The sequence below is a fragment of the Thermobia domestica genome, chromosome 4 (assembly GCF_964235325.1).
Source record: "Thermobia domestica chromosome 4, izTheDome1.hap1.1, whole genome shotgun sequence".
Taxonomy (NCBI): Eukaryota; Metazoa; Arthropoda; class Insecta; order Zygentoma; family Lepismatidae; genus Thermobia; species Thermobia domestica.
This window is the reverse complement of record NC_137457.1, coordinates 33,224,041-33,247,870: the sequence shown is the minus strand read 5'-3', so window position 1 is coordinate 33,247,870 and position 23,830 is coordinate 33,224,041. Positions and strand designations below refer to the sequence as shown.

Below are 23,830 nucleotides of genomic sequence, written 5' to 3'. Positions count from 1 at the left end.
CGAGTCCCGTTTGAGAATAGCACTGAGATTGTTTCTATAAAAGCTATCCGAGATGATGATTTTGAGATGATACCATTATCAATCATCTCTTGTGTTTTTTCTTTGACTTTGGCACGCAGTCTTAACGGTATTGTGTAGGTGGGGACCGTCCACGGTTCCCTATCAACCACATTGAGTGTAGCTGAATAACAATATGTTATCTGAAAATCTTTGTTGTACCAAGAAAACATTTTCATGTCGTTTCAATACTGCAAGTAATCTGTCTTTCTGTTCCTGAGTTAATCTGGGTTTATATTAAATTTACTGTAATCAATATATGGTTTAATTTTCTCTAGTCGTTTGGTAACTCTATCACTTTTTTGCTTCTTGGTTGGCTCGTAAATTCTACGGATAAGATAGATATGAGCAGTTTTTGTATCTTTTTTTAACAAAGCGCTCTGAGCAATGTGAGTACCCTTCTGCAAATAAAGTTCGGAATTTCCGGGATTCACTATTCGTAATTACATATTATTCGAATTTACTGCAGTTTGCATAAAAACCCATCCTTGCATATTCTTTAGCATAGGATTTTGAATGACAAATTCCGTGTTTGAAACTGGAGTGTCAAGAGTGAGGGGTATATATCTTATTGAATTCAGTGGTATCGCTGTACCTTGTCTAACATAGAAGTTAAATTTACAATTTCTACTGACTTTAGCTGACAATGAGGTTTCTTTATCACCTTCGCGGGGAAATCTGTGTGTGCCCCCATGATGGGTAAGTGTGATCGTGTTAGCTTGATATGAAATGTTAGCCTCATGATTAGTTAAGAATTTATTTGAAAGTAGAATGGGAATGTTGGTTATAGGTGAAATACGGAATAAAACCTGAAAAGTTTTACCAGATATTACTACGGGAATATAGGCTGCTTTTGTCAAATGTAAAGGTGTCGAACTTATGCCATAAACTTTAATGGCTAATTGAAATATCTTGCAATTTTGCGGTACCAAAGAGTAGTGGATTAGTAACGTCATAGCACTTGTGTCGAGTAAGAAGTTATATTGCTGGTTTAAAATGGAACCAGTCACATAAGGAAACTAATTCTTGAATATCAAAGGCACTGTTACTTTAGTATTTGTATGAGTAGGCGAAACGCCATTTAGGAACGGTATGTGACTCATATTGAGTATCATTTGTACGCTTAATATTTTCGCAGTTAGTACTACTGGTAATAGAATGAATCTGTAACGGAGAAATTTTGTCATGAAATCCTTGACTGGAATTCAACTTGACGGCAAGTCAAATGAATGCTTAACTTGGTGAGTCTTGGTACTCTGAGAAGAAATTTGCAAGTGTGTATGTGCAGTTGGTATGAAGGATGGAGCTTCTGGATTTAATTTTGAAGTTTCATGCAAGAAATTATTCGGCCTAGAATCCTGAGGTGAATATATTGATATAGTTTGATTTAATTCCGGGGTTGGAAATCTAATAGATAACCCTATTGATCCCCGCTTTTTGGCATTGGTGCATATTCTAAGGAAGGAAAGGAGTTGTGGGGGAAAGAAAGTTCCATAAGGCTGCCCAAATGGTGGCATGTGATACGGAAAAGGGGGAACAGCATAATACTATTGATAAAATCGTTTAGAATTTTGCTTGACATAAGAAAACTTATTTTTTCTTTTATTATTACCTTGAGAAGTAGCATGTCTACTTTCAGTGTTTTGTTTATCATTGTACCTGTGAGGAGACACACGTTCAGATTTCTTCTGATACTGAGTTTGCTTATCTTTCTCAAATTGTTGCTTTCGAACTGTTGCAATGACCTGTGTTGCTTCAGCTTGCGTTCCTAAACCTACTTGTAACGCCTCGAGCTATTTAGAAATCTTGTTTAGCTGTTCTTTAGACGAAAGAGAAGGAGAGAGTCATGGAATTTTACATGTTTATTTTCTTGGTCAGTTCTATATCATAACAATGCATCAGAATTTTCTATTATTTGTGCTTTTGCTATTAATTGCAAAAAGTTATCAAATTGATGTTGAGCAAATAGCGGTACAAAACGTGGTTAAAGGGATATGATCGTTTGCAGCAAAAACAATTTGAAAGGCATGTGGGGAGAAATGCGCTGAGATAGATCATACTTCTCATATAGAAAGGAGCTTCTCATCTTTGTCTTGTAGTCGTTTCTGAAACAATAGTGTAGCCTCGAGGGACAAGGAGGAGGGAGAAAACTGTTACAAGAATTTGTCCTTCAATGCGGAGTACCACAAACTTAAATACTGTTCATTTCTATTAATCCAAATCGCTGGAAACTGTGTCAACGAAAGTTTGAAGACCTGTTTCTGGGTGTCTTCATTCAACTTATGTAATAAGGAAATCTTTCAAAATTCTGTATAAATGTCTCCGCGTCTTAACCGTCAGAATTAAAAACGTATCAATAAAAGTAGTGAAAGTAACAGAAGGAATATTGGACGATGTATTGTTGTTGTGCTGTCTGCGAGCCATTTTGTAAATAATTCTTGTACTAAGTTTTAAAGCCCAAAAGAGAAATGTAAGCCAGAAACCATTAAGACATGCAGAGATACGTAGTATTTTAATGCTCATGAAGAAGTATTTCAATAATGTAGGCCTCTTATTATCGGCATAGCAAATGCTAATACGCCTTTTGAATGATTAGTCTCTATTGCTCGCTAGGGAAAGCCATGTTTAATTTAAAACAGAAACTTACATACTTATCTTCGTGCTGCTTATCTACTTGATTAAATGCTAGTTAGTCTTAGACATAAATGCGTAGAGTGGTTAGTATCCTTTTACTCAATATAACATTTAAATGATAAATTAGTAGTATATGTGAAAGAAAACAAATTAAAAGTATATGTTTATTACAAAGATTTCTATATCGTTATTATTTATTTATTTATTTATTTATTTATTTATTTATTCATTTATTTATGACATCTTTTACGTGGCGAAGCTAAGGCTCTGCAGCCTTCTCCGAGCACTTAACCACTTGCATACATTAGATATATTTAAAAAAAACACCAATATATAGAAAGTATTAACAATTACAAAAAAGAGTATTGAGCCAAATTGAGAGGAAACAAAAATAACATGGAGAAACCTAAAATTGCATATTACATATAGCGGTACTAGAAGTATGAATATATAAGATATACAAATTAACATAGGTTACCTATTAGTTGTGTGTTCATATTACGTTATTACATATATGCAGACATGATACTATCAAATATGAAGTATTAAGTGAACTCAAGCTGTCTCCAAAGTATTACAATATTAATTCATTAATCAATGATAAATTTTGCTTTAAGAGCTGTTATCATTGAGGCCGTAGCAGGAGACTGCCAAAAGAAATTCCTTCTTCAAAGAGACTTGATTATTCAACAGGTTTAAAACTCCCTTTAACGTTAGGAGGTCTCTCTCTCAGCTGGATGTACATCATCATCGTCGAAGCTTCAAAGTCCACTTGCAAGTCGCAAGATGACGGAGTAGAAAAAATAGGAGAATGATTGAGATTTATCCATAGTTCCGATTTTTTCAAGCTTTTATACTAGTTTGAGGGAGTGAAAATGTGACAAACAACTTGTACATAATCAGTTCTTGTAACTTATTTTCGTTGTGGGTTTCTTTTTGAAAGTTGTTCTTCTTGTGACGTCTAACATTATTTTCTTCAGTACAACACTAATGAAATGTTCTTAATTGTACACTCATATACAGAAGTTTTTGTTTTTTATATTTCAATAATTATTTAAACATGACAGTAAGATAATGCTAAAACATCAGAAAATTTGCTTCCTAAATTTAGTTGCAAAGAAATATTAAGTTACCAGAATGCTTCATCATACATCTAATAGTAAGTTGCTATTAAATTTCAAGGATAGGATTGTGGTCTGTAGCGTACCTTTCCGCTATCGTAAAGAGAGTAAATGTTAAGAGGAGAACATCACAAAGAACAATAAACCTCAGGTAATATTGATTTGTGAACACCACCCTGGTCCAACCGCAGAAGGACCTACTGAGACGGGTGCACTCCTATTCTCGCCCACAAAAGTTGCTTGATTGATAATCCAGCATATGAACAAGTAGATATCAGGCAAATGGTGAGAAACATATATTATAAAACAATAAATAACAAGAACGATTTCAAATGGAATTTTTATTACAATAAAATACAACAAAATGTTGGGAAACAAAATCTCGATGGCAATAATAAATTTTCTTGCTTATCGAAATACAATATCGAAATGACAATGATACTATGATCATTAATCGTCACAATACAGGACATTTATCTTTAAATTTAAATTATCATTTTTCATTCATTAAAATTATTTTCAATTCAAGTCTTCACAAGTAAATTGCTAATTTCACCAATTTGTAACTTTCTAAGGATTTAGGAAACCAGACTTAGAGAGAGAAATAAGTCCGTTCCTATGGTTAACTTCAGCAACCATTAAATCACGCAAATATAAACAAGTTTCAATTTGAATGAAAACCAAAATTTCCTTTTTGACGTAGGGCGAGGGAGAATCTAGAATTACAAAAACCCCGGTTGATTATAATATAAAAAACTGATTGATTATAAAATAGTCCACACAGCCTGAAGTATTAACACGAATCTTGCTGACCGTGCCCCAACTACCATATTCGGCCAAGACGACTTATCAAATGAAAAGAATTTTATATAATCTCAAAATATTAATAGTAATATCTGAAGTCAGATTCTACGCCTCTTCAGGACAACAACCAGTTGCTGAAATAAAAAAAAATCACAGAACATTAATATATACTTAATGTTTCAATCCATTCGCAAAAAAATATTGCTGAATTATCAATCAGTATTAAATAATATAAATTTCCACGGGAAAGGAAACAGAGTAGTAACGAGCGAGTTTAGAAAAAAATACACAACCGACAAACACATAACATAAACAAAGGACAACCAAACGAATTATCTTAAATAATGACTCACCTTACTCAATCTTCTTAATCTGAATTTTACTTTCTGCAGTCCTCCACATAGGTCAGTATGTCGATTCTTTAGTACCGAAAAAATAAACGCTCCGTGTACAATTGTTAAATCAAGAAATGTGACCAAGACGTAGGTCCAATGGGACGCTAAATATCTAAACAACCTGTCACACTTCCAATCACAGCAATACTATTGTTGCCCAGAAGTAGATAGTATCTCACACATTGATTAGTGTTCATAGGAACTCACGGTTATAAACCAAAACTTAGGCAATATACCCGATGGGACACTATCTTCAACAAAAGGCAACACCTTTCAAAACTCGGTAAAACTCATAGCGACTCTAAGAAAGGGCAATATTAACTTTTACTTTACAAACTAGAAGCTTTTACAGACTATACTTATGTCAAACAATCTCAGTGACATAAAATGTCACATATAATTCATTTCCAGTTTTGAGGACATTAAATTCACCAACTAAATGCTTCCGCACATGCAGAGAAATCCCACAGCCTTTCGGAAACTATCCATGAGAATGAAATACATAGTAAATCACTTTAAAGATACTCGATCAAACACAAATCCAACTATTTTAATTTCTTTATAGCCCATTCGTACCATTCAGATACGGTAAAAAGCAACTTACGTCAATTCTCACAAAATTCTTTCATTTTTCCTTCCTTCTCCAATTCACTATAAAAATTGGACTGTAACAACTTTATTGTTGTTTCGTGACGTTATTTCTCACAAAACTACAGCACACCAAATGTCTTAGAATCTATCGAAAATTTCAAATAGGAGAAGAAACTAAGATACATACTCCGGAATATGTACACATAACAGGTCATACCCATTCTCTATGAGTATTCAAGGCAAAGTTCACGTTCGAGAAGTACGTGAATTATCTCAAGAGACACGGCTTTGCTCTCGTCAAACACGAACGCGGCAAATAGCGCAAACGACCTTGAACAGCCAATCGACCGAAAGGAATTCTTTCTCTCTCTGACTCTCGCAGTCTTACAAACAAATTTCAAATTTCTTTTTCTACTTTTTTAAAGAAATCAAGATCAATGAAGGTTAATTACAAGTTTTTCCGTTAGTATTTTTCTCTTTCTTAAGCTCATATCAATTATTAAATAAGGAAAAAATATAAATCAGAAATATCTTGTTCAGTCCCAATCATTCTAATGGGATCGTTACAACGCTGCGGTTGCTTAGTAGGTGAACGGGGTCCCCTGTTCAATCGCAGCATACCCCAGATAGGTGTTGCGGTGAAAAGTACCATGTAAGTGGGTTATTGCGGGGTTTTCGCGTTTCCTTCCATTTTCATCATTCCACAATTCCATTCATTTCTCATCACCACCGTCTTCTTTAACCTACACAGCATATTCGTGGTACATACTGAAAACTTTCATTTTACGAGAGTGTCGCCATGATGATTATATTGAAATTTGTTTTTAAAGTACAAAAAAGAGGAGAAATATATTACTTGAAGAACTTGCCTGCAGATCCTTCACGACCACTCCAAATGGCAGCAGCTCCTGAGGCAGATGAGGCACCTCCTTGGAAGCGAGGAACTATAAATTTTAAATTATGCAACTCTTTATTAACATAAAGACAGATTTAGTTATATTTACACTAATTTATGTGACAATTTTTTATTATTAATTAGAGACTGTGAACTACCAAACTAATATATTGTTTTGCTGAATTTCGTTAGTGTTTAATGTTCGTTTCGAACACGAATGCTATATCACATTTGAATACACTATTTAAGAGAGGACTAAAGACCATGTGTTTTCATCGGCAGTATCAGGTGATGGTTATAAAATAAATGTTTCGATAAGCAAGAGGTTCTGATGTTTAAGTAAACTTTATGCTATAAGATTAAAGTGATTGAGTTTATTTCATATTTTAACTATTTCAATTCAATATAATTAATCAAAAATGCAGATCGTCCACAAAGTCTCTCCTGATAATGAGCATTAATAACAAGAAAACAAACCATGATAGATGCATGGGGTGTAAAAACATCGCTTCTACGGTACTTCAAGTTTTTGCCAGAAACTTTGCTACCACCTACTGTACTTGAAAGCTGCACGACAGTTATTTATTTAAAAATGGGTTCAGCACAGCAGAAATCGAAGAGTATGTGATGGTATCATGAAACGAAATATCCCGTCTGAGTTCAACGAATATTTAGGAGAGAGTATGGGCAGAAGACACTAGATTTTAAGAGCATAAAGGAATGGTACAGCAATTTTATAGAAACCGTAAGTATCTTAGTTCGTGGTAGAATTGACAGAAGGAGTGTTAGTGAGGAACATGTGGAAGTTGTTGCTGTCACTTTAATCCGAAGATTACAAAAATCATGCGTTCAGCATCACGTAAATTGGACAACCAAGAGTAAACTATTTCAACATTTTACACTGTTGGTAGGTATGGAAAGAGGCGACGGGCTGATAACGTTTTGAGATAATGACACATACTCATATCAAATAGGTTGCTAAGTAATAGGGTCTCTACTGTGTAAACAGTTGGTTTATGTAATGAAAATATATAAAAAATGGATTGATGTGAACACTAGTATGTTCCCTTAGTATGTGGATATGTAGGTAACGGATACGTTTGTTTATTATTTGAAAATACTACAGTATACTGAAATGCAAGTATGATGTGGATGTAATACGGTAATAAATGGATTTAGTGAATTGGAAACAATAGTCTTTATAGTTGAGTATAAATATCAGTCTGTCCAACAGTATTAGCTTATAGACATTTGGAAGTGATTTAGGCAAATATATATATATGTAAAATATAAAAGGTGTAGATTAAGAGAACCTAACCTAACCTTGGTTTTCAACATACACAAGTAATTGAAGTTTTACACATATAAGATTCAGATTGTTCATGCCTTAAATCAAGAAGACCGTCCCGGATGCGCAAATTTCGCATTTGACATCGCATGGGTAACTCACGGAACACATTTGAAAATTCTCTACATCTGGTAAAAAAAAATCATATGAGTTTACCTGTTATTTACCACAAACTACATGTTTCTATCATTCTTATTTTTTTGTTGTTAAATTTCTCAGGAAGATACATTGTTTTCAATCTCTCCTTGCTAAATGTAATGAAATAAAGTCATCCGATGTATTTATCAATGTGATCTTATTTTGAATACGTGGAAAATTTTGTATTTACACTTTTTAAAATTATTTTTTTGGATATTAGATATATACAAATTATACTTTTTCAAAAGAAAACCATACTTACTACTCCCATAAATTTCTGCAAAAGGGAGAAAGTAGAAATATTAGACTTGTTTCAGAATAAGTGCGAAGTAAAGTATAATTATCACATAATCAAACCTATATGAGAAAAAATTACTTCATGTCTAAGCTCTTCTGAACAATTTCTTGATAATGTATGAAGTTTTCTTCCATTAGCTTTTAGCAGTAAGTTTTAATGTTATACTGATGGGAATTTTCGGTGGAGACACCGCTATATCTAGCTCAGTATGGACAAAATGTTAAATAATATTCCTTGTCAATAAGTAAATCTATAGAAGACTTCACTTCATCATAAACCTACTCGGAATTTGTATAAAATTGTAGGAAAAAATCATGATAGATTCAAACTTAAGTTGTTATTAATCCACCAAAATTATTCAATTCACCATACATCTAGTTGTAAGATAATCGTAAATAGTCAGAAAAATTGCTTCATAAATTGAGTTGTAAGAAAATATTGTCACCAGAATGCTTCATCATACATCTAAACGCAAGTTGCAATTAAATTTTAAGGCCAATATTTCAAGGAAATATAAGCTCAAGGTAGTGCTGATCTTTCAACAGGATCCCGGTCCAGCTGCAGAATGACTTAAAGTACGGCTGCTGTCCTATTCTCGCCACAAAAGTTCCTTGATTGATAACTCAGCATATGAACAAATAGATATCAGCAAATGGATAAAAACATATATCATAAAACAATAAAAAAACATTTCAAATAGTAAATTTTTATTACAATAAAATGCAACAAAATATCGAGAAGCAAGAATCTCGAAGGCAATAGTAAATTTAATTGCTTTATTTTGTTTATAACAATATCGAAATGGCCATCAAACTATAATCATAAATGGTCACATTTCAGGAAACTTATCTTTGAATTTAAATTATCAAATTTCATTGGCTATAATTGCTTTCAATTCAAGTCTTCATAAGTTTTATTGCAAATTTCACCAATTTGTAGTTTTATAAGATTTTTAGCAAACCAGAGTTAGAGAGGGAAATAACTACGCTCCTATGGTTAACATCAAGAACCATTTTATCACGGCAAATATAAACAAGTTCCAATCCAAATGGAAACTATAATTTACTTTGTTTCTGGTTGAGAGGATCTGGAACTTCAGAAACCACGATTGATTATAATATTTAAAAAAAACAATGCATAATAGTCTGAAGTAATAATTCGAAGTCCAAAGTCTGAAGTAATAATTCGAATCTCCGTGGACATGCCCCATCTATCATATTCGCTTACGATGACTTATCAAATGAAATAATTTAATATAATCTCAAATATATAATATTAGTATCATCTGATACCAGGATTTAATTTTCTGTAAAGCAACAACCAGTTGCTGTAAAAAATCTTCATTAACATTCAATATATACGTAAAGTTTCAACCCATTTACAAAAAATATTGATGAATTATCAATCAGTCTAAAATAATTAAATTTCCATGGGTAAGCAATCATCCTAATAACGATCAAGTGTAGATAAAATACGCAGCCGACAAACACATAACATAAACGAAGGACAGCGAAACGAATAATTATACTTAAATACGGACTCACCTTGCTCAATCTTCTTTATCTGAATTTTACTTTCTGACCTCCTCCATATTTTCAGTATGTTGACTTTTTAGTGCCGAACAAAAATAAATCGCTCCGTGTAGAATTCTTAAATCATGAAATGTGACCAAGATTTAGGTACAACTTACGTTAATGGAACGCCAAATTTTTAAACAACCTGTTACACTTCCAATCACAGCAATGCTATTGTTGTTCGGAGACAAATAATACATATTGATCAGTGGTCATAGGAACTCACGGTTATAAACTAAAACTTAACTGTAATATGCCCGATGGGCAATATTACCTTTTACTTTACAAACTAGAAGCTTTTACCGACTATACTTATGTCAAACAATCTCAGTGGCATAAAATATCACACATAATTCATTTCCAGTTTTCGGGACATTACATTCACCAACTAATCACTTCTACACATGCTGAGAAATCTCAGAGACTAACCATGAGAATTAAATATGTAGTAAATCATTTTAAAGATACTCGATCAAACACAAATCCAACTATTTTAATCTCCTTTTAGCCCATTTGTACCATTCACCTACGGCGAAACAGCAATTTATGTAACTTCTTACAAAACATTTATTTTTCTTTCATTTTCCAATTGACTACAAATATTGTACTATTCTCACTTCATTTTTGTTTCGTGACGCTCGTTCTCACAAAACTGTCAAACACCAAATATCGAAGTATCTTACGAAAAATTTCAAACAGGCGCAGAATAAAAGATCCATACTATTTCCTGATAATGTGTGAAGTTTTCTTCCAGTAGCTTCTTGCGGTAAGATATAATGTTATACTGAACGGCCTTCTCGGTAGAGAAACTAGTGCTTCTAGGTCAGTACGGAACAAAATTATTTTTTTAATATTCGTTGCCAATAATAAAATCTCTAGAAAACTTCAATTCACCATAGACATAGTGAAAGTTTGTGTAAAATTGTAGCAAGAAATTCATGATAGATTCAAAGTTATGTTGGTATTAAATTACCAAAAAGATTACATTCATCATAGATTTAGTTGTAAGATAATCGTAAATCGTCAGAAAAATTGTTTCATAAATTTAGTTGTAAGGAAATATTAAGTAACCAGAATGTTTGATCATACACCTAATAGTAAGTTGCTATTAAATTTCAAGGACAGCATTCTCGTCTGTAGCGTTTCTTTCCGGTATTGGAATAAAACTAAATTTTAAGAGGTCATCTCAAGAAACAATAAACCCAAGGTAATATTGATCTGTGAACACCACCTTGATCCAACCGCAGAAGGACCTACTGGCACGGTTGCAGCCCTATTCTCGCATACTAAAGTATCTTGATTAATAGTTCAGCGTATGAACAAATGGATATCAGGCATATGGTGAAAAACATATAAAACAATAAATAACAAGAATAATCTCAACTGTTAAATTTTTATTACAATAAAATACAAAATATTGAGGTGCAAAATCTTGATGACAATAATAAATTTTCTTGCCTATTTTGTTTAGAACAATATCGAAATGGAAATGAAACTATAATATTTAATCGTCACATTTCAGGAAATTTATCTTTACATTTAAATCATCATATTTCATTCATTATATTTTTTTCAATTCGAGTCCTCACACGTTAATTAGAAATTAAACCAATTTGTAACTTTCCAGGATTTTTAGCAAAGCAGAGTTAGGGAGAGAAGTAACTACTTTCCTATGGTTAACCTCAGCAACCATTTAATCACGGCAAGTATAAAAAATTTTCGTTCTGAATGATCACAATACTTTTCTTTTTTCTCCTACAGATGGAGTCTAGAGTTTAAGAAACCCCGATTGATTATAATAATAAGAACTGGAATGCATAGTAGTCCACACAGTCTGAAAAAAACGCGAATCTTCGTTACAATCCCCATCCACCATATTCGCCTACGATGACTTATCAAATGAAAAGCATCTAATAAAATCTTAAGTAGTAATAGCATCATCTGGTACCAGATTCTATTTTTCTGTAGAATCACAACCAGTTGCTGTAATAAAAACTTCATGAAGATTCAATATATACTTAACGTTTCAACCCGTTTACAAAAATTATTGCTGAGTTATCAATCAGTCTAAAATAAATTGCCACGGGTAAGCAATCAGCCTAATAACGAGCAAGGTAAGAAAAAATACGCAACCGACAAAAACAGGACATAAATAAGGCCAACCAAACGAATTATACTTATAAAGCGACTCACGTTTCTCAATATTCTTACTCTGAATTTTACTGTCTGCCCTCCTCGATATTGGTCAGGATGTCGACTCTTTAGAACCGAACAAGAACAAAACGCTCCGTGTGCAATTCTTAAATCATGAAATGTTACCAAGACTTAGGTACAAGTTACGTTAATGGGGCGCTAAATTTTTAAACAAACTGTCACACTTCCAATCACAGGGATACTATTCTGGCTCGGAGAAAAATAATATCTCACATTGATCAGTGGTCACAGGTTCTCACGGTTATAAACCAAAACTTATATCTAATATTCCCGATTGACCCCTAACTTCAACAAAAGGTATCTCCTTTCTAAACTCATAGCGACTCTAATAAAGGGTGCTATTACCTTTTATTTTATAAACTAAAAGCTTTCAAAACCAAACTTATGTCAAACAAGTCCCAGTGACTTAAAAAATTACCCATAATCCACTTTCCGTTTTTGGGATGATAAACACACCAACTAATCACTTCCTCAAATGCAGAAAAATCCCAAAGCCTTTTCGAAACAAGCCATAAGAATTAAATATGTAATAAATCACTTTTAAGATACTCGATCAAACACAATGCAACTATTTTTTAACTCTATATAGCCCGTTCGTACCATTCACCTACGGCCAAATATCAACTTACGTAAGTTCTCAAAAACCCTTTTGTTTGCTTCTTTTCTAATTCACTGCAAACGTTGCACTATTCGCACTTTCTTGTTGTTTCGTGACGTTGTAGATTTAACTACCTTCTCTGTTAACAATGACTCAACATGCCCTTTGAACGAAAGTTTATATCCAATATACAGATACGAATGATTTCGTTATCGCAACATCAGTGTTTGCCTCGTGGCACAACTTCTTTCCATATTCTTCAATGTATTAATCCATATTTCAGTCGATGATTTCCTTCCAATATCGGAATCATTGATGCTTCATCGGTTCCCTAAATTTGCACATAGAAAATAAACTACAATATGCGACATCTTCAATCCTGAATGTTAACTAATATTCAAGGTGATTACCAAAGACGTTGGTTTGTAGAGATGGAAACTCTCACGGAGGCCTTCCGGTCTTTTTTAATTTTCTGCCGCGTTTCCACCAGGATGATACGGGTACAATCTTATGTGTTTCATCCCCAAACCAAACAAAAATTTCTTGAAACATTCTGAAAGAAATGTGGAGGCATTATCAGTGGACAGAGCCTCCGGAAAACCTAGTCGATTGAATATTTCCATCATCTTATTTGCCACTATTTTTAAACTTATGTTTCTCAAACGTTTCAAAACCACAAATCTGCTGGCATTATCCATATCTATGAGTGTGATCATAAATAAGTTGGAATTCGGAAAGGCCCCCACTATGTCAAACATCCAATGCGATTTCACCCTTTCACCGAAGTCGGAGAGCAAATATCCCATTTTCTTCTGATTTGACTACATTGTTGTCTGACATGTATCACATGTCACACATATATCACATGTGATGAGAAAAGTCTTCACGTTATCCTTTAAACCATCCCAGGTAAATTTCGTCATCAAATTAGCTAATGTTCTTGAAACCCAGCTTGGCCTCCAACTAGCGATTCTTTGTGATAATACTAGGTAAGAATCTTCCTCAAATCTTTCGTGATTACAATTGTATAAGGATTCGTTGTCGATTTATTTCATTTCAAAAGAATATTTGTGCTTAGAAGATACTCTAGTAGATTTTCACAATCTTCCATCCTTTTAATAATTGCAATTAAATCCTGATCAACAGCTATATAAATACATAGGCTAGAGGTCACCTTTCTCATTCTCCTGTGAAATACACCCAGCTATGCTTTTTCCACTGCCATACATATTTACTATGAAACGTTTGTTTAGATCTGGAGATTTTAAAACTATGTTTTCAATCAAAATACATTTTAATTTCTCCAGAATTTCCTGGTGTTCTCGAGTCCAAATAAAGGTATTTTAAGAGAATTAAGCGAAGCCATTAATTAATTGAAGCAAGGAGGCAAACTTGGAATAATAGCTAAACGCTTCTAGAATTTTGAACAATCCACGCCTGCTACGCGGAGGCCGTATACTTCCTATAGCGGAAACCATGCTAGGATCGACGCGGGGTACTGTTAAGTTATATTATTAAAGCATCTGTAACACCTTTTTCCACTATTATCATGTGTTCAACCGAATTGGTAGATATTAGAACATCATTAAAATACACTTTTAACTCTTTGATCTGTTAGGTCTCTTAACAATTTGTCCATCGCCTTCGACAAAATGTTACTCTCAGTTTTTATTCCAACCGGAACTCGAAAGTATTCAAAACATTGCTTGAGAGTCACAAATGTCGTGATCTCATGTCAAGTTTTATCAAGGTTCATTTGATTACAGGCCAACTTTAAATCTAAGTTACTGTACAATTTCTTATCTGTTAGGTCTGTTAGAGACGCTTCCAAATTCGGACAACGATAAGCATCGTTTACAATCAAGCTATTGGAATTTATATAATTACCAACAATACGATACATATTATTTTCTTTCCAAGGAAGAAACTACTACTATAATTCGCGTTATCAACTTCTTCCAAAAATCCTTCTTTACTAGATCTTCATTTTGTTCATATTTTTTCTTTATTTTTCGAAACTGGAAAAGATGTATCATTAAATGGTTTGTTCTCCTTCAAATGCAATCGTCAAACAAACCCCTTAATGCACCGAACTCAATCCAAAACAGCAACGGATATTTACTTTTCATCGAGTCAATGAAAGCAACAGTTTCAGAACTATCGAACTTCCATGAGTAGCTTACCGAATCAATTTTTTTGTCCTGTATGTTCGGTTGGTTCATCACCTGTGTTTCATCCTGAGCATTTTTTAATTGGGCAGAAAGAAGGTCAATAGGCTGAAATTTTCTATTTCGATGAAGTAAATTATGAAAGTTTTCAAACTGTTGAAGGTCCACATTGAAAGCTTGAGAGCAAGTATTGTTAGTATTGAACTCAATATCTCTCTTTTTATCACCATTCAATGGACACACCCGAGCTATTTACATCATTCACTGCATCATTCACTTCAGAAACATTCGAAAGTTCCATGCTTTTATTCATTAGTGAAAATAGAGTTCCAAACAAACACTTCCACGGTAATTGGTCCACAACCTTAAGAATAACTCTTTCGTAATGACCCGAAAAATTCACTGTCATTAAAATTTCCTTGTTCGTAGAAAAATATAAACGAGAATGAGCGTTCAATATTTTGTCTTGGGTTGTAGTAATGAACTTCCCTACACCGCAAGAACGAACCACATCCATACGAACAATATTAAAGCTCGATCCTCTATCAATACAAAGGTCCCTTTACTGATTATTCAATCTTCCAACGACGGAAGATGCAAGAGTATTTTTCATCTCTTATAGGATTCGCGTCGACACAGATTTCGAGAAACCTTTATGCTCAGACATATTACTCGGACCCGTAGAATCCCGAAAATCGAAAAAGCCAACTCTTAATCGATTCAATTCGTTGACGGAAAAAGTTGGATTAAATTTCTTTTTACAGATGAACAATTATTCACAGAGGTTTCACAATGGTTAAATCCCCTATTTTGAAACTACGTACAAGAACATTAGACTTTCTCGAAGAACTACCCATTTCTCTGTTATAATCCAACTGGTTTCTAAAACTCAAAACATGTTTTTGAGCTATTTCCAATAATTCCCGTCTAGATGCTGCAATATAATTGTTCAGCATTTTTTACTTCTGATTTGGATTCAAGCCACTCATAACAATATTCACCAGATCAGATTCTGGACCTCCAAAATCTAATACATTCATTGCAATGAGAAAAGATTTAACAAAATTATTAATTTTTAGACTTCTGACGCCTATAAACCTATTCCGATTCAAAGGTATGTCGACTAACTGGAGAAACGTAAATACTTAAAGGAGCAGTTCGAGTTAAAGACAAATTTGGTGCAATAGAAAGAGTAACAAAAATAAGAGACCCGTATTTTTTATATATTGATTGCCCGTCTCGTTCAGATTCTACAGGCATTTATTTTTGATGAGTCGTAAGTGCTATCGTCACTGGTGGGATACGCGAGAAACTCAATGTGAGCCAACAACCACTCCCTAGTACACAGCTGATAAACCTTTAATAGTGCATTGGATTTATTGGATTGTGTTTTGGATTTGTTAGCAGTCTTGCTCTGTGTTGAATTCTTGAGAGACGTTTTTGTTGATTTTCCTACAGCATTAGTATAAAAAAGAATAGAGAGAGAGCAGCAATTACGTTTGTTGTGCGAAACAGTGTTTCTTTCAGACATCTTTATAGGGTGGCACTGTCTCTCGGAGCTCTGAGAAATTACCCCGGAAAAGATCAAAATAATACGTCTATAATATAATAAATTTAATAGTACTGTGAAAAATAATTTACCTCTCCGAATACTAAGTGTCCCCCCGATTTGGTTCTGAAAGAAACACTAGTGTGAAGTAGAAAACACGTGTTAGTACAGCGCGTGCTGTGTCTGTGAAGTGAAGTAGAAATGCCTAACATCTGCTGTGTTTCAGGTTGTAATTCTTGTGGAATTAAAGCTGAGGACATAAAGTATCTTTTTTACGTTTCCAAGTCGTGAGGAATCAGCAGATCGATATAAATTATGGCTTAAGAAAATCAATGGGGAAAAATGTACCAATTAAGATCACTCGTGTTCCAAACATCTTGAAGAGCCTGCCTTCGAGAAGCAGGTTTACTGAAAGAAAAGTTAATGCCAGTGGCGGATCTAGGCTGGGGGCGGAGGCCTAGGCCCCGCAGGTTTTGAGTGACAAAACTGATTTAAGTTATTATTTAGATATTTTTGAAAGTTTTTAATAAATATGATATACCTATCATAGTCTGAGTTCTGACTTCCCCCCATGAGTTTTTACCGTCTAGATCCACATCTGGCTAATGCCAGGATAATTATTTAAGCGCAAACTGAGAAACAATGGTTTTCCAAGTATATTATTGTAAGGTTTAAAATCCGAGCCATTAAACAACCACCGATCTATGTCCAGTTACCAGCGTACAAATATCGTATAAGAAGCAATTGACGGTTGTACTCAAGAGGAGGCATTAGGGGGTAATAGAGACGATGTCACTCATGATTCTAAAGGTACTGCTTTAGAATTAGGCTATACAATGGGAATTAGGGAGTGAAATATACAAGCTTGTAGAAAGAATCAGTGACGGTGACTGTTCCTCAATATATTGATTCATCGTTTAATTTCTCTGCATCATTTGACAATGATGATGAGACGGGTGATTAGAGTTGTCTCGCGGACAGTTATGCGAATAAAAGAAATTTAACCGGTGAAGTGTTTTTCGTATTCTGGCAAACTTTACAGATGTTATGTCATTTTTGCCTGATATGTGGCGCTCCTGTAAATACCTTGAAGCACAAAATTATAGGGTCAGCGTTAAAAATTACAACAAAACGTGAACATACTTACGTTTGGGAATCGGAAGAATGATTAGAGAAAAGGTACTTCTACAGTGTTCGGCGTAAGCTCTAACCTGCGATAAACAAAGCCACGTGAAACTAAATCCCGCTGATTTGCTGTTGGCTTACAAACGCTTGTGCTCCTCCGCAAAATAGTTCATTGATTTGATTATTTTTCACCATGAAGCTCCATACAGAACTGCTACATTATTATAAATAACAAAAACATAATACGGATTTTCTAATAAAATTGCAATGGAGTGTGGTTAGTGAAACAATAGAAATAAACTCTAAGCATGCCCAGTAATTATGGTGCCAATTCAATTGTGGACGAGTATACTGCTTTTAAAGTCTGAAAGATGACTGGCATGAATCCCGGTTCCGCGAGTGTTGTGGTGAAACACTAACAAGGCAAACCTTTACTCAAAAGCAACAATTGTTTTCGAGCGAAATTGAAATATTTTTTTTAATCTTTCGAGTTTTTTTTCTTTTCTGTTGTTGTTGTAAGTATCTGGACAACAAGGGACACTATTGTCAAAACGCACGTGTATAATTTTCTCCTCCCCGTGGGGAGTGGGAGTGATACATCACTAGCCAATCGTACTTGCGACAAGCGGAAGATTACAAATATTTTTTTATCGGAGTTTAGAGCTTACGCTGAACAATGTTTAGGTGTTGCAGCAATCTCGTCCGCCATGATATTGGTTTTGATTTTTTTTGGAACGCTGAATTTATGCTTTATAGAATACGTATTATAATACTATAAAAACGTTTGTACAGCCCAGATTAGATATCGTTTTCTACATGCAGATCATATTTGTAAGTCTTTGCAATCAGTTCTGGAAAAGGAAACCGCACTTAGAACGTGCCACCGCACTTCTCACAAAAAAACTGCTTGGCACTGTGTAGTATGTAAGACTGCTCTCGCTCCTTGACCACCTATGACGTCATCACAAAATATTTCTTCCTCTGTTACTCGCTAACGACTGAACGAATCGCGATCAAACAAACTCCATTCTTTTTAGAATTTTCAACTCTACAAATGGAAATAAATTGTAAAAAATGCATTTCTAAGTCGAACTGCTCCTTTAACAAATTTCCACGCAAATTATACCAGCTATCAGTATTATTCAGACCGAAGAAAATTTCCCTTAACAAAACAGCTGTATATTTAGCAACTAAAACAGTCAATTTTATACTAAGAGAATAACTAGTTTCCAACAAAATTTTTCTTCAATCTTGAATAACAATTCAAAATCTTGCTGACTACCAGAACCATTACTAGGTTTTACGTCCCAAAATCTTAATTCAAGAGACTCACTATTTCTCTTAAAGGTATATTTCATCATTAAATTATGCTCGACATTTGACAATTCATGATTTTTAACTCCAAGTATCGTACCTAGACCAACATTATTTTGAAATTCATTCCCAACGTCGGGTTGCAAAAATTTAGAACTAAAAGAACCATCGGGGTAAAGATCCTAATCTGCGAAACTTTCTTGTAGTAGTCACGAACATTAAGGTCTGATGGTATTATTAGTAAGTGCATTACCGTTGCCACTAGCATTTGGTAAATTACGATTCATATACTCAGCTTGTACAGGTTGTCTTAACGTTTCATTAAAGGCAACTTGACGTAATTCCCTCTGGGACAAATCTAGACTATTCGCATTCACCAGCCTGCTAAATCTGCAACTAACTGATTGCATGCTTGCATCATTTCTACCCGCAATCCTATACTTCGTTTTAGAATCGTCTAAAACAAGCTTAAATGACATGTTAAGATTTTCAAAATCTGAGCGCAAATCAGACTATCAATACCCTGTTCTCTCTCGCGTTACGAGTTCAGAATACCTTTCCGGTATATCAATGGTTACTAACTCTGATCTGATAGCCACCAAGAAAATATACGAAAACCCGAATAATTGTACCACGAACATAATATATGAGAACATATCCATAAAATGTAATGTAAATCAGTTTACAATTAAGCTAACTACGGACTCTACAACAACCCCGTCGAACCAACGAGATATATCCTAGTTCCAAATCCAAGAATTCTAGCCCTGAGAAAGGTATAAATATGACACACACAAGAACTAACAGTAATACCAATATTCACTTATCGTGTCCTTATAAGTAATTTAATACTAAGTTATATCAACATTTCCAACAAGAAAGCTATAATTGCCAGATTTTTTATTTTTTTACTTACTGACCAAAAAACAAAAAAAGAGAATTTGCCTTGAACTATTTTGTAGCGTTGCTTTCTAATATGGGAATGAGAGTGAATGCTAAGAGAACAATATCTCAAGACACAGTAAACCCAAGGTAACGTTGACCTGTCAACACCACCCTGATCCAACCGCACAAGGACTGGTACAGTCCTATTCTGGCACACGAAAGTTGCTTGATTGTTATTTAGCATGTGAACAAATAGACATCAAGCAGATGGTGAAAAACATATATCATAAAACAATAAATAACAACAATTTCTAATGGTTAATTTTAATTTTAAAAAATAGAGGAAAATATTGAGAAGCTTAAATGTCGCTTTTCAGGCAAATTATCTTTAAATTTAAACTCTTATATTTCATTAATTATAATTGTTTTCAGTTCAAGTCTTCACAAGTTAATTGGTAATTTCACCAATTTGTAACTTTCTAAGATTTTTTAGCAAATCAGAGGTAGAGAAATAAAACACTACGTTGCTTTCGCTAACTTCAGCAAAAAAACTATCACGGAAAATGTAAACAAGTTTCAATGTGAATGAAACTATAACTTTTTTCGTGGGGGCAATTTAGAATTTCGGAAACCCCGATCTTTTATAATATTAAAAAATTGGAATTCGAAATAGTCCACACAGCCTGAACAATTAACACGAATCTTGGAAACCGTTCCAGATCTACCACAATCGCCTACGACGACTTATCAAATGAAAAGAATTTAATATAATCTCAAATAATAGTACTTACACCCGAAATCAGAATTAACCTTTTTTCAGGAAAACAACGAGTTACTGTAATAAAGCAACTTCACTAACATTCAATACATACTTAAGGTTTCAATACATTCACAAATAAAGATTACTGAATTATCGACCAGTCTTAAATAATTAAATTGTTGCCAATAGTAACAACCAGCCTAATAAAGAGTCAGTTTGGAAACAAATACACAACCAAAAAACACATAAGATAAACGAAAGACAACTAACGAATTATACTTAAATACTGTCTCACCTTACTCAATCTTCTTACTATGAATTTTACCTTATATCCTAAATCACTTTGTTTAGCATTTCGGCCCTTTAGTACCGAACAAGCATAAAACACTCCGTGTGCAATTCTTAAATCATTAATAGTGACCAAGACTTATGTACAACTTACGTTAATGTGACACTAATTCTTTAAACACCCTGTCGCATTTCCAATCGCAGAAATACTATTGTGACTCGGAGATAAATACATACATTGATCAGTAGTCATAAGAACTCACAGTTATGAACCAGAACTTAGGTCTAATTTCCCGGTGGGACGCTAAATGCAACCCCAATTAAAAAACTCATTAAAACTGATGGCGACTCTAAAGAAAGATCACAATTTTACTTTACAAAAAGAAAAGCTTTCGCAGTCAAAAAATACGTCAAATAAGCTTCACTGACTTAAAATATTACCAATAATTCACTTCCAATTTTCGTGACGTTAAATTCACATAATAATAGCTTAAAATAAGCAGAGAAATCCTATCAGAAACTAACAACCTTTCAGAAACTAACCATGAGAATAAAATGCTTAATAAATCACTTTAAGAATACTCCATCAAACACAAATACAACTATTCTAACCCCTTTATATCCCATTCGTAACATTCACATACGGTCAAAGAGCAACTTAGGTAACTTCTCACAAAACTCTTTCATTTTTACTCTCTTTTCCAATTCACTACAAACATTGCACTATTCTCACTCTATTCTTCTTTCGTGACGCTGTTTCTCACAAAACTAAAACACACCAAATGTTGAAAAATCTAACGAAAAATTTTAACCAGACGCAGAAACTAAGATCCATAGTCCGGAATGTGTAGAAACTACAAGACACACCCATTTCCTATGAGCATTCAAGCCAAAGTCCACGTCCAAACAAGACGTGGTTTACCTGAAGAGAACACGCCGCTGTTATAATAAAACACGACCGCTTCAAACAGCGCAAACGACCTTGAACAGCCAACCAAAACAAAGGAATTCTTTTCTCTCTCAGTCTAGCAGGCTTACAAACAATATACATGTTTATTTCTCTACATCTTTAAAAGAAACCAAAACCAATGAAAGTTAATTACAAGTTTTTCGGTTTAGTTTTTTCACTTTCTTAAGCTCCTGTCAATTATTAAAGAAGGGAAGAAAATACACCGGCAATTGATTATTCAGTCCCAATCGTTGTAATGAGATCGTTCCAGGGCTGCGGTCGCTATGTAGGGGTCTCCTGTTCAATCATAGCTTGTCTCAAATAGGTATTGTGGTGAAAAACACAGTGTGAGTGGTATATTTGGGGTTTTCACCTTTCCCTCTATCTTCATCATGACACCATTTCATTCATTTCTCATCATCATTATCTTGTTTTAACCTACACAGCATATTCGTGGTACGTACTGAAAAATTTCATTTTAACGAATGTTTCATTAAGATAATTATTGTGATTTTTTTAAAATGTAGAAAAAGAGGGGAAATATATTATTTTAAGAGCTTACCTGCAGATCCTCCACCTCCTCCGCCAACGACAGCAGATCCTGAGGCAAATGAGGCACTTTCTTCAAATCTGGGAACTATAAATTTCAAATTATGCAGCTTTTTATAAACATAAAATCAGACTTAGTTATACTTACACTAATTTATGTGACAATTTTCAGTGCTTAATTAAAGATTGTGCGAAGTAGCAAACCAATATATTGCTTTGCTGTACTTCGTTAGTTTTTAATGTTCGTTCTAATCACGAATGCAAATACACGGTTTATGAGAGGGCTAAAGAACATGTGTTTTGATCGGCAGTATGAGATGATGCTTACAAAATAGATGTTTCCATAAGCAAGAGGTTCTGATGTGTAAGTAAACTTAATGCTCTAAGATTAAAGTGATACAGTTTATTTTAAATTTTAACTATTCCAGTTCAATTTAATTAATCAAAAATACAGATTGGACATCAAGTCTGTTCCTAATAACAAGCATTAAAAACAAGAAAAATGCACGTAGAAACATTCTAGCATCTATCTGAAAACAACGATTCTATGATACTTCAAGTTTTTGCCACAGCGTTTCCTGCTACACCGTTTCTACTTCACCTGACCGCAGCATGAGAGTCATTTGTTTAAAAATGGGTTCAGCAAAGCAGAAAGCGAAGGGTTTGTTATGGTATCATGAAACAAAAATTCCGTCAGTTCAACGAAAACTTAGGAGAGAGTATGAAAAGCAAGCACTAAACATTAAGAGCATAAAGGAATAGTACAGCAAATTTACAACATCAGTCAGTGTATTACATCGTGATAAATGTGGTAGCCCGAAAGTTAGTGAGGATAATGTGGAAGTTGTTGGTGTTGCTTTAACCTGAAGCCTGCGGAAATCCTTGCTTTGAGCATCACGTAAACTGGACAACCCGAAGTCAACTGTGTTAAACATTTCACACAAATACTTGAAGTAATACATATATAAGATTCAGATTGTTCATGCGTAAATACAAGAAGACCGTTGCAGATTCGCGAGTTTCGTATGACATTGCAAATATAACTAAAGAAAAACATGTGGAAATTCTCTTGATCGGGTGAAATAACCTTTGTGAGTTTACATATTACTTCCTTAAAACTGCATGCTTCTATCATTCTTATTTTTTTGTTCAAGTTCGTTATCAGGGAGAGACATTATGTCTACGCTGTACTTGCTAAATATAATGAAATAGAATATTTCTCTGTATTTATCAGTGAGATCATTGAATATTTGGAAAATGTTTTATTTACAATTATTTTTAAATTAATTTGTCTACTTGTATATTAGATATATAGAAGTTACATATTTAAAACAAGAATATACTTACTTCTTCTATACATTTCTGCAAAACAAAAGAAGGAGAAATGTTTAAGACTTGTTTTTGAAAAACTGCAATTTAAAATATAATAATTACTTAATCAATCGTAACGGAGGAAAAGTTAGTCATTGTCCCAGTTCTTGTGTAAACTTTTCACATAATGTAGAAACTAACCATGAGAATAAAATTCTTAATAAACCACTTTAAGGACACTCCATCAAACACAAATACAACTATT

At 33.9% G+C, this 23,830-nt stretch overlaps 1 long non-coding RNA gene across 1 annotated transcript; it reads right to left on the bottom strand.

Moving 5' to 3' along the window:
• Positions 1–4,342: 4,342 nt before the first annotated feature.
• LOC145683286 (uncharacterized) lies at positions 4,343–23,615 on the bottom strand. Its single transcript, XR_014130997.1, has 4 exons — positions 23,602–23,615; positions 22,268–22,342; positions 8,246–8,260; positions 4,343–6,546 (listed from the first exon to the last, which is right to left on the bottom strand). It is a non-coding gene; the product is annotated as an uncharacterized LOC145683286 (long non-coding RNA).
• Positions 23,616–23,830: the final 215 nt, after the last annotated feature.